Source organism: Gadus morhua, chromosome 11 (genome assembly GCF_902167405.1).
Source record: "Gadus morhua chromosome 11, gadMor3.0, whole genome shotgun sequence".
Lineage (NCBI taxonomy): Eukaryota > Metazoa > Chordata > Actinopteri > Gadiformes > Gadidae > Gadus > Gadus morhua.
Window position 1 is genome coordinate 11,664,366 of NC_044058.1, and position 9,153 is coordinate 11,673,518.

Here is a 9,153-nt window from a genome sequence, read left to right on the forward strand (position 1 = left end):
TAGGCTACGCCGTCTAGGCTTCGCCTTATGGGCTTGTCCCGTGCGTGCGCTTGCGCGCCCTGAAAATCCCGTAGGCCTCCCTGTCAGCCGACAAGGAGACCCAGGGGTTGACACTAAGGTTTCAAAAGCACTTGCCCATCGGGCAAGTACAGGTCAGGTTCAACTTGCCCGAATGTAATGTTCACTTGCCCAAAGTATAATCAGAATCGTGAACAGGCCTCTTTTTGCCAGGCACCCGGCCTGGTTTTGGGGGGGCTCAGAAAAATTCTCCTAGCTCAGACTGAAGCTGAATGTTAGCTTCAGCACATAAAAAATAACAAACTTCTCTTTGTTTACTTATTTATCGAGGGCTCACATCGTGCCATGAAGTGATTTCAGTCCACCGTTCCAACCTATTAAAGCTAATGCCAAGTTATATGTAGACCTGCATGATTTTATGCAAATGTACATGACTAAATGTCAGAGGTAGTAGCAAAGATATGTCTTTTTAACTTTTAAGTTTCTTGTAGCTCTAACTGAATAATCACAATCGCGTTTCTAGTAGGGTTGTCAGTCACGATACTGGATTTTCTGACTTCAATACTATTCCTGGAAAAAGATCGATATTCTACACCATTTTTGATATCAGGGGAAAAGTTTTGTTCAGGAAAGAACATAACAAAAGTAAATAGATTATATCTCCACAACTGCAAGGGCGATAATGTCATCTTTGGGCCAAAAGAAAGATTGTTGTGCAAGTGAAATATTCAATGGGGATAATACTTGGTTAAAGTGAATAAAGCCATGGAACACAGCATAAGTGGAAGATAACATTTCCACCCTTAATAATTATCAGTATCAGTTGGTCGTTATCAGTTGGGAGCGCTGTCTTACTATGAGACACAAATAAAGGTAGATATCTTACAATTTTGACGCTTGACACCTCTATTTAAAGTTCAGGGCAATTGAATGCACCAAGCCAAACACTCGCAAATAAATATATGGCCACTAGATTGCGCTGAAGAATATGTTTTCTGATTGAAGGCAATTTACCTATTTCCTAAGAAACCTTCTCTTATTCATTGATTGAAAACACCATGTTAAGTTGCAAAATTTGGCCCAGATACTGGATAATCTGTTTATGGTGGTTTTATTAGATCAGAATCAACTTTGTGGACAAAAATCACAAAGGTAATACTTCATTTTTGGTTGTTAAAAGAAAAGGGGACGTTTCTTCTTAAGTTGTTATTTGCGAGTTTTAGTCACAGAATGATATGGTTTGGACTGTTGGAATAAGTGGAGGCTCAGCTTTCATGTAATATATAGTTTGTGGGGGTCCAATTTCGTGAAAAAGATCGCTATTGCTGTGTGCATGTGCACAGTTATGAAACCCAAAACCGTGTTCTTGACTTTCCTTGATAATTTGCCTCAATCCAAAGTACTTCCAAACTGCACTCCTCCATCACTACTCCATTTAACTTCTACCTAAACCGTTCGCGGAGGTGCTGCACTTGAGATGCTAGCTGTGTTGGCTAACCTTTAGCAAATCACTGCCAGAGACCGCACTGCGAGTGAGTGACAGAAGGCGGGGCTATATTCGCACTGAAGCGATGCGTGTCTGTTAACTCGCTTTTCCGAGAGAAGAGAAGACAGCGCGCTGATCAATTGCAAATACTTCTATTTTGTGTGGTTTTGAGGAACAAAAGGTTGTTCTGCCGTTTCTAAAAACATTTGAATAAATAGCTTTTATATTAACATCCACCCAAAATCCACTTGCCCGTTCGGGCAACCAGAAAAAATCTCAACTTGCCCAAACATTTTTTTTACTTGCCCCGGGCAAGCGGGCAACCGTTAGTGTCAACCCCTGAGACCATGGCAGAGGAGAGCAGGGCGATGTTGTTGACCGCCGCCGCGGATTGAGAGGCACAAACGAACACCCTGTCCGTCAGGCCGACAATCTGCTTCTGGAGGCGGTCGGGGGGCAGCGGCTTTTCGGATGTTGCCAAGCTGTCACTCCGATCGAGACTGGCCAATAGAGACGTGACTTACATCTTTCGGCGTAGGTCCCGCCCACGAGATTCAGCTCAACAGCAAGCAAAGCTTTTGGATTCGCAAGCAAAACTTTAGGATTCGCAAACAAAGCTTTTTGATTCGCAAACAAAACTTTTGGATTCCCATTAACAATATTTTTTTTATCACATTAATTTATCTTGCAATAAAACATTTTTTGATTGCAGTGTCGATAGTTTTGCTCTCAAATCTATTTTTTGATTGCATTGTGGAAAGTTTTGCTCTCAAACCTATTATTCTTGATTGCATTATAAAGACACAAATCTACCTCCATACTAGGCTAATATTTTTTATTCTTTTAAATGACGAACCAGTGTTCGTGACGTCACCCGTTTGTTTTCACAGTCGTGGCGATCTTTGTAGACGTTGACTCCGCCTGCTCCCGGCTATCCTGCACAACACAGGACTGTATGTAAAAATTTAGTTCAACATCTGACCTGTGAAGGGCAGTCATACGCTAAACAGCGTCTAAACTGCCGAAATCATTCAACAAAAATCGTAGACCCCTTCACTTGTATTAGTGTTTCTACTGGCTTTTCAGGCATACAGACATCAATCCAAATTAAGGGGCATTTTAATTTTGTTTGAAATTCATTTTTGGAAAAAGTTACAGACCTAATATATAATATATTACAAATAAAAATGTTAATTTTCATAAAAAAGCAAAAGTATTTCAAAATAGAGATTGAGCTTCCTTCATTGGTCTTACTTGGCTGTTTGTAGCCCTGGCTTGGTGTTTCCCATTCTCTAGTCAGCCCTCAGCTCCACCCACAAGGACCTGCCAGGACAGTAGGTACTGGGGCCATCACAACCATTACAAATAAAAATATACTTTAACACTATTCAGTATGCTGGGCTTTTTGTTTTTTAACTAAGTGACTGTTCTCCATGTATCAGATATATATATATATATATTCAATTAATAAAGTACATTGGTGCAGCTTTTAATCATTTATTGCTGACATCAAAACATTGCAATAATGAAAGTATAGTTTTTAAAAGTTTTTAAACTAAGCTTCCGTTAACCTCAGAATAAAATATTGCAAACAGCTGTAAAGGTGCGAACACACCAAGCGCGTACCTCGCGTACCATGTACGCGCGTAACGCAGCTAAAATGTTGCTTGACCATTTTGTGTCAAAAATGGTCAGATACGCGCGTACGCATACGCGCGTAGATGAGACCGCCCAAAACTCCCCCCCCCCAGCCCAAGTGCCCCTGACTGCAGCCCGCAGATCGAGGAGGAGCTAAATGTGGGCGGGGTTAAACGTTTAACCCCGCCCACATTTAAGGAAAATTCCGCGCAGCATCATGGATACGGAAATACGTTCTCCCGCTTTCTGCAGAAAGCAATTAATAAAGTACATTGGTGCAGCTTTCTCCCGCTTTCTGCAGAAAGCGGGAGAACGTATTTCCGTATTTCCGAGTCCATGATGCTGCGCGCTTTTCTGCCTAGAGGTAAGTTGCCGCTCCCTGTTCGTGTACATTATACACGAACAGTAAGTCATCGTGCTGTGTGCTGTGCTGTGCTGTATTGATGTTTGAGAATGTGCCGCCGGATCTCCGCCACCAGATGGCGCCCGAGAGGGTAAAACCATGGGTTAAACGTTTAGACCCACCCACATTTAGCTCCTCCTCGATCTGCGGGCTGAAGTCAGGGGCACTTGGAGTTCTGCAGAAAGCGGGAGAACGTATTTCCGTCTGAGTCCATGATGCAGCGCGGAATTTTCCTTAAATGTGGGCGGGGTTAAACGTTTAACCCCGCCCACATTTAGCTCCTCCTCGATCTGCGGGCGGCAGTCAGGGGTTACTCCCCCAGCCTGTGGCTGCGCTGGATTTAGGAGTCCGAGGAAGGAAACCCAAACGCCGCCGTGTTTGGGTGGATGATAGAGCTTGGATCGGGTTAGATTAAATAATCTCGGATATAAATAACAATAATCGGGTTAAATAACTTCACATGGTGTGTCTGGTGTGTTTCCAGCATTCGTAGTGTTGATCAGCAGAGAAATAGTCCGCCAAGACGTTGAGGTTGCTTAGCAATCAGAGACTCTGTCCATGCAAGTGAACGGAGCGTTCACTCTTCGTCATAACTATCAAACCAAACATCCTTCACATTCACCGAGCGAACATTATGAAAGTAAAATGCACATTTCTCGCTAGAAATGTTTCCATAAACGCATTTAATGGCGTAACTATGTTACTATTTCCACCCAGAATAAAGAAAAATGTCGGCCGTATGCATCTGTGCAAGCGACACTACTCTCTGCCAGTGACGTCGGGACAAGCTCCACGCTGATTGGCTATTGCGGCTAAGTATCACGCGTATGAGCGTAAAAAGTTCAATTTTTTGAACTCCTCGCGTACGCGCGTATATGTACGCGCGTATATATACGCGCCTCATACGCCCCTAACGCGAGTAATGTTGCTTGGTACGCATGATACGCGTGTACGCACCTCATACGCGCGTAAACCAATGGTTCCCTATGGAAAAATTGCCGATTTTATACGCGTCTATACGCGAGGTACGCGGTTGGTGTGTTCGCACCAAGAGCTACTTTAAGAACCCGATATTATTTTACCATGGAGAACACCTCCTATAGGCCTAAGCAGTTTCCTGGAGGAGAAATCAAAGAAAATAGCTGTGAAAGAAAAAAATCAGAATGGCCTGTCTTGGTTTAAAGCCCACTCGCCACCACGACAAGTCGCAGGCCAGCAGTGGGAAAAACATAAATAGACTGAAAAGCACAAGACATAAGGCGTTTTACCTCTAATTTTTCCTCCACACTAATGGCGCGTTTCCACTGCAGGGTGCGGTACAGTTCGGTTTGCAAAGGTGCGGTATGGATTGCGTTTCCACCGCCAAAAATGGGCGTGACCCGGACTGAGCCATACTCGTTTTGCCCTCGTCTTCAGTACTCCTCCGTTGGGGTACTGAGACGCCTGAAAGAGTTCCGGAAAATTCGAGCTACACACCCCCTACGTTGATTGGTCGACAGAATCGTCACTTCCGGGCGACGTGGGGATAAAAACAAACAAACAGTTGCCTTGAGGTATTATTCTTTACAATGAACATGTCGCGTGAAACGCTTGCTTGGGCGATCAAGGAGGTGGAGACGTTCCTCTGCATCTGCTATGATGTCACAATGTTTACGTAGCTGCCGCGGCGATAGACTGTCGGCGGTGGAAAAGCGACCTCGGAACTGAGCTGGGCCGCCCCCTCCCTACCAACCGGACTGAGGCGAACCGAACCGTACCGCACCCTGCAGTGGAAACGAGGCATAAGGGTCTCAAATCTGTGCTCCAATATATGATCTACCACATTCATGTTGTCGATTCGTTTTCGTTTGTGTGCCTCCGGCATGTTTATTAGCAAAGTTATCCTTCTCCTTCTCTTCTTCGCTACCGGACTTCTTGCGCGCGGCACATGAGGGGAGGTGGGAGGTCACTCGAGTCATGACTCATCACGTGCCTCACCCTACAGCCAATGGACTGTGAAAAACGAAATGACGCTGTAGTGGAATGAACCAAATATGTCCATGGCGGTCCCGGTGGGGCTAGCCCCACCAGAAGTAAAATAATCTCTGTCCACTTCAACCTATAATGTCTCGCTGTAGTGGAGCAGATTAATGGCATACTTCAAGATAATCGTTCTAATTGGTATACCAGCATGAAATTTGGCACAGATACTCTCTAAGGGTCACTTTTTCAAAAAAAGGCGTTGGCCACCAAGAATTCAACATGGCGGCCATTCTTTCAAGATGGCTGCTATTTCTGTCAAATGCTCGTTATGTAAATCGTTCAAACAGTGATGTAGGCATAACATTTAGTGAAAATACTCTCTTAAGAATGTTTTTTTTTTGTCCCTGAAAAATTCAAGATGGCAACCATTTTTCAAGATGGCTGCCATTTCTCTTGAACCCTTACATCAATTATTCAAATGGTGATGCTATATCATCACATTTGGTACAACTATTCTTCAAGGAACATTCTCATGGAAAAAGTTGTGTGCCACTCAAAAATTAAAGATGGCGACCATTTTCAAGATGGCTACCATTTCTGTCAGAAATCAATGTCATGTGTTAAGGAATAGGTGAGTCAATCTATGAAAAAAAGGGCTTAACCCCAAAAAAATTTATACAAAAGGTTTTTCAATGGATTCTAGTAGTATTTGGTGTGCTGAATAACATACTAAAAGTATACCAAAATATGCCTTCCAGAAAGCCCTCATCTCCAAGATGGCCGCCGAAATGGTGGCGGGGAGCTTGAAATGGCTATATCTCAAAATGTTGCAAACTGATTCTGGTACCTCTGGACATGCTTACAAACATACTATACTTTGTTGTCCACAAAATCCGTCGCAATTTCTCTGCACTTGCCTTTGATCAAGCCCATGAGCATGCAAATGCCATCATAAAGGCCGTCGATGGAGCTATTGGTCTCACAGAGAATCCATCTGCCCTGAGGAGATGGATGGTCGCTGGCCCTGAGGTTAGCCATCTGGTGTCACTATATGAAACTTAAGTACAAACCAAAGAAGCACAAGAGCAAACAGTCCATCATGAGCAAACTCCACAAGCTCAAAAAACATTCCTGGAGAGGGTCAAGAAACTGTCTAACTGTCTGCAAGACCTAGGCAATCCATTTGAAGAAGAGAGTCGTGATCTGTATTCTATAGACACAAGAACACGAATCCCAGCTGAAATCCTACAGACACATCTTAAGAAGGGACAGACAAAAGCCCAGGACTTTGCACAAGGTCTGCAAGAGAATCCAACCACTTTCTATGATCCAATCAAGAGAAATAGAGTCGACTTCTTCAGCCAAGAAACCGCTACTGTTATGCCATCAAAGCAGAAGTTGGTGATTCTCCAAACTCTTTATATCCTGTCAGAGCAGAGAATGTGACCTGCAGGAGTTCTTCCAACATGAGAATCAGCCCTACCCCGCTGCACTGAGTGATGGTGGAAAACTTTATGCTTGCCAGAAATCACAGCTGTCCTCCATCCTTGAAACCTACATCACATGCCCAGAAAAAGAACCAGACACTGAAGTCATCATCATAGATGGTTCAGCTTTGGTCCATACACTACCACCAATTCATTCACCAAGACATTTGAGGACTATGCAGCACTGGATGTTCTTCCCAGTAGACATGCTTATGCCATGAAGTACAGGAGAACACATATTGTGTTTGATGTGTACAATCCATCAAGCCTCAAATTGGAAACAAGGTCTAAATGAGGCCAGGAAGGTCGACGCAAAGTGACAAACAAGAATAAAGTTCCATCAAATTGGCCCAATTTCCTGAGACAAAATGATAACAAAACAGACCTCTTCCACTTTCTGGCTGACAAGATTGCTCAAATGACTGTGCCAAACATAGTTGTTGTGACCAAGGGACCCGGTGTCTTGAGTACATCTGAAACCTGTCTCGATCGTCTAGACAAATGTTTCCATGAGGAAGCAAATAAAAGGCAGTAGACATTGGTGGCAGGGGATAGCGATTACGGATGGTGATCTTGTTTAGGGCCCGGTAGTCTATGCAGGGTCGAAGCCCCCCATCCTTCTTGCCCACGAAGAAGAATCCAGCCCCGGCTGGAGAGATGGAGGGTCGAATAAATCCAGTAGCCAGGGCTTCTTTTATGTATTTGTCCATGGCCTCACGTTCTGGCAAAGACAGGGAGAAGATACGCCCACGGGAAGAACCGGTGCCAGGCAAAAGCTCAATGCTACAGTCATAGGACCTATGAGGGGGCAACATAGATGCTCTTGCCTTACTAAAGACTTCTTTCAGGTCCAAATATTCAACAGGAACTTGAGATAGCTCCAAGGCATCAACAGGTTCCACTAGTGGTTGGGCAGAACTTTGCAGGAGACAAGTGGCATGGCAAGTGGGTCCCCACTCAAGAACAGTTCCAGTGGCCCAGTCAATACAGGGATTGTGCCGGTTAAGCCAGGGAAAACCAAGAACCACAGGGAACCCGGGTGAGTCAATCAGGTAGAGGGTAATTTCCTCCCGGTGAATGTCTGACTGGAGTCTCAGGGGGGCAGTGGCAGCAGTCACTCTTCCTTTACCTAAGGAGCGACCATCAAGAGCAGAGATAGTGAAGGGAGGATTAACTGCAATCTGAGGCACCTGTAGACGTTGAGCTTAACTAATGTCCATAAAAAAGGGGTAATAGACTTTGTGGGCATAACCCTACATGCCCACTGCACCGTCAGTCAACGGACGTGGGAAGGCGTGGCTGACGGATGGGGGAGTATTCTTTGCAGAGGCATCCGTCAGCCAATCAAATCGCTTTGCCGGGTTCTTCCCGCTTCTTCCTGCTTGTTGCGAGGCAAGATGACCCACTTTCCCGCATTCCAGTATCGGCAGAGCCCGAGTCGCCTCACAGTGCTTAAATTTGCATACGCGATCTGATTGTTGAACATTTTTCAACTTTTTGACGGAGCCAAAGGCTCCAACGGAATGGACGGATCCACAATGCATTGCGCGTCCGTCCCCATTCAAAGTCAATGGGGATCAGTCAACGGACGGAGGTAGTGGGCACGAGGCGTGAGGCGTAAGCACTGAACATAGGCAAAAGCAGGGCTTAAATACATGGCTTGATTGGTCATGTGACCGGAGCAACAAGACACAGGTGACAGGGCTAATTGGCAAAGCAAGGGAACAGAAAATACTTAAATAACACATGTACGGCCACTTGATGCCGCCAAAGTCCAAAGTGCAAAAAACGTTATTCAAAACCATGACACACCTAGCCTGGCTCCGCCCCCCTAAGTACTTCCGCTCAATTTGAATTTCCTTTCAGTACTAGGTCTGGACCTGCTGTATGTAATTTGGTTTTCTGGTGCCGCCACAGCGGCCACCAATCAGCGAACAGAGGGCGTGTCTGAGAACAATGACGATAAAGACGTACGCCAGTTTGAGTTGTTGTTGTAGGTCGGTAGTTGATTTACAATGTGCAATTTTTCCCTGATAAATTAAATTTGACGAACAAAACCTGCAGCTGTCATTGACGGACATTTTCGTGCAGACGGTGCAAGGTGTTTGGTTTGTGTACAACCTGCGCGGGATTCCCGGCGCATGACATACGTCACAACC